At 45.9% G+C, this 3,542-nt stretch overlaps 1 long non-coding RNA gene across 1 annotated transcript; it reads left to right on the forward strand.

Moving 5' to 3' along the window:
- The first annotated feature begins 716 nt into the window (after positions 1–716).
- LOC310742651 lies at positions 717–3,141 on the forward strand. The gene is made up of 2 exons (XR_014538636.1): positions 717–926; positions 2,519–3,141. It is a non-coding gene; the product is annotated as an uncharacterized lncRNA (long non-coding RNA).
- The last annotated feature ends 401 nt before the right edge of the window (positions 3,142–3,542 follow it).

A 3,542-nucleotide genomic window follows, 5' to 3' on the forward strand; every position in this document is an offset into this window, starting at 1 on the left:
CCTGGAGTCAAAGCAATAAATGAAGTGTGTGTGTGTGTGTGTGTGTGTGTGTGTGTGTGTGTGTGTGTAGACGGACCAGAGGGACCTTCAACAAAATGTTGCAGCGTGGAATGGTCACAATCCTCCTCCAGGAAACTCCATTCCATTCCTTCTTCCTCCGTCAACATTCGGTGGCCACTAAGCCTGTTCAGTGCACATTTGGCTGCATTTGGCAGGTTTCCCCCTCCCATTTGAGGGTTTCCTCTCCTAAAGAGTTCTTGTAGTTCTGCAGATCCCAAGACTTTCCCAAGACTGCTGTTGCCGCTCTTCTTTGAGTTTGACTGAATGAAAGCAACAGAGCTGACCGCATGAAGATTAGAATGATTAGTATTTATGATGGAGAGATAGATAATCAGTAATATGATAACCAAATGCTAAGACGCTTCTGAACCCATTGCAGAGAGCAGCAGCAATGAGAGCTGAAATGTAAAAGAGAGCGCATTACTGCATTTGCAAAGCGGGCATTATCTTAATCATTTGCCCAAGGGGGGCAGATGTGGGGAACATCGTCCTACAGGCCTTCACTCGGCACCCACAAAGCCCTTAAACCTCCCCACTCATTGCCTCCTAGCTCATAAGGTTGTGAGGGTGGCTACCTTCTGCCTCCTTGGAAACAGAAGTTGGAAGAGTGGCCTCTTTTCCACTTCCTCTTTCAGCTCCATGTGCTTTTCAAGGCTCAGGTTCATTCTGTTGGATCTAACTTGTACTCAGCTTCCTTGGGAAAGGGAAATGTGTACGCATGTATTCTCTCCTTTTCCAGGCCGGGGGCTGATCCAGGGAGGGAAAGAGAAGTCACCGGAAGGGATGGCGCCCAACATTTTTACTCAAATATCCTAATGTGCCCACAAGCCTAAGAAGGTTGGCAACCCATGCACTATATAATGGAGGTACCGTAGCAGTGGGCCAAAGGCAGGGAGGCCAACAGTAGGTGGCGCCAGAGCCAGTGACTGGTTGTGCTGGAGCCAAAGACAGGCAGAGCCGACCATTCTAGGTTTGTCCCCATCCTCTTCCATGCTGAGTTCTATTGGGGCAGCGCTAAGACTAAGGAGAAGGAGGCTGAGAGGCAGGGCTGCCCCCTGAATTGGTGGTAGGTAAGAAGGCAGGCGGGGGGGGGGCTGGTGAAAGCAGACAAAACTTGGGGGGGGGCAGGGAGCAGTGCCCCATTTGGCTTAATAGACAACCAGGTGTACAGAGGGCCAATCTGACAAATCTACCCAGGAGACAACTTGCAATCCCCAAAAAGTTGTGAATCCTTCCCAGCACTTCTGGGACCCAAAGGTGGCAAGTTAAGAGTTGGCAGTCTTTGCTTGAAGTGCTGGTGCCTTCCCATTCTGCCCCATCTCTGTGCCCCACTGCACTTTTTCAGCACAGCCCCAAATTGCAGATCAAATGTCCGCTTTGCTCCTGAATAAGTCATGTCTGAATCTCAAAACTGACATGATTTCTGCTTCCTTTCATCCATCGACTTCTGGCAAGCACTTATCCAGAGTGTCTTGCGGTGTTCTGCATTGCGATGGGCAGCCCCGAGTCCACCTTTTAAAATGCTCTATGTGCTAATGCAGAGGTGTGCTCAATGTGATTTGCTTCCAGGTCACTTCCCTACATCTTCCAAAGTGGCTTATCTGGGAGAGTCTAAAGTTAAGGCAATCACATTGTGCAGAACAGTGGCTCCCTCCTGGTGATCCACAGACTCCAGGGGGTCCACATAATCCCCCCAGGGGGTCTGTGGCACCCTTCACAGAACAAAAGCTGCCACAGAGACATCACAGTTCTCAAAAGTTGGGAGTCCTTGGCTTGGCTTTGGAAAAACAGGGGGGCTGCATTACTTAGCTAATTGGGAACCACTGTGTAGAACATTCAATTGCAGCTTGTCATTAATAATAATGATGATGATGATGATGATGATGATGATGATGATGATGATTTATTACTTATACCCTGCCCATCTGGCCAGGCCTCTCCAGCCACTCTGGGCGGCTTCCAACAGGATATTAAAAACACAATAAAAGATCACTTACCAGCCTCCCCATTTGACTTGTGTTAATCTATATTATTTGTCCATTCAAATTCATTAACTCGGGTTTGCACATCAGAAGGAGAGGCTAGCACTCAATAGCACCTGGTTTATGGAATGCCAGGTGACTTTTTATCTTTCTCTTTGCGAAGAGCAACTCCTTTCCTGCATCCCAACAAGGCAGAGGGGCTGCGAAGGACAGTGTGGCCGGGTGGCTATGAGCATTGAAATAACCTGCATAATAATTCCCTTCCTGTCACAACTTATTACAGCCCCACAAACAAGCAACATTTGCCATTTCTAATGGAGGCAGATTATGTCTCCATTCTCAGATGCTGTAATGACTCAGGAATTAAACTTCATCATTATCCTAAACTATTTCTCTTTTCCTTTCCTTGTTTTGTTTTGTTTTTTCTTCTTTCAAGTTGCTGATTTGAAACTTTTCTTCTCCCTTTTTGCCTGCAGGGCACTTAGATAATGTCATCACAAATTACTGTTTTCCACACAGCGCAGATGATAAGACCAGAGGCATTGAAGGAGCATAAATGGGGAAAACAAGATCAGAAGATCAAGGAAGCCACTTTCCTTGACTTGTAAATAACAAATGTTCATAATAATGTCATGGGGAAGGCAAAGCAACTATAAATATTTAGGTCACTCAAGGATCTTTTACAAGTGCTTCTCAGAAGAAAATCATGTGTGCAGCAATGGCAGTGAGAATGCTACTAGCCCAGAGATGGAAGGAAGGAGAGGTACCAACAAAAGAAGAATGGCAGATGAAACTGGTGGAGTAGGCAGAGATGGCGAAACTGATGGGGAAGATCCAAAACCAGGAAGATTGAGTATTTTCTAAAGACTGGAGCAAATTTGTAATTTATTTAAAAGACCACTGTAAAAAGTTAAAATATTTGGCAGGAATGCAGTGACACTTGTAATGTGGAATTATTTGTGCTAATTATGGTTATATAATAGGTGGATAATGGTAAAAGATGTAGCAAATTTAAACTCAAACATGGAACCCCTGGAGGAAGGAAAGGAGGTCCAAAGGTTCAAAAGAACCTTGTATTTTAATGTTTGAAATGGTAATGTTTTATATTATAAAATTATCAAAAACCCTATACAAAATGATAAAAAAAGAAAATCATAATGGAAATCCTTACCTTTAAAGAAGAGAACATATAATCTATTCAATGTGCTTGCACTGGCAATAAAAACATCTGAGAGTTCTGCTATCAGCAGACATAGGTATGGATATTCCTTCCATTCACACGTCCAGGCACTGGCGGAGGAACAGGGGTGCGGGGGGAGCACACCGCCCCGGCGGGCGGCATGACACGCCCCCAGGATGTGCGCCACACCCCTGCCTGCTCTCCACCCCCCCCCGACAGAGCTTGAAGCTCCGCGCCTGTTTCCAGGAAGAGAATTCCTTAAGAACATAAGAAGAGCCTGCTGGATCCGGCCCATGGCCCATCTAGTCCAGCATCCTGTT

This window comes from Podarcis filfolensis (genome assembly GCF_964270895.1).
Source record: "Podarcis filfolensis genome assembly, chromosome: 9".
Taxonomy (NCBI): domain Eukaryota; kingdom Metazoa; phylum Chordata; class Lepidosauria; order Squamata; family Lacertidae; genus Podarcis; species Podarcis filfolensis.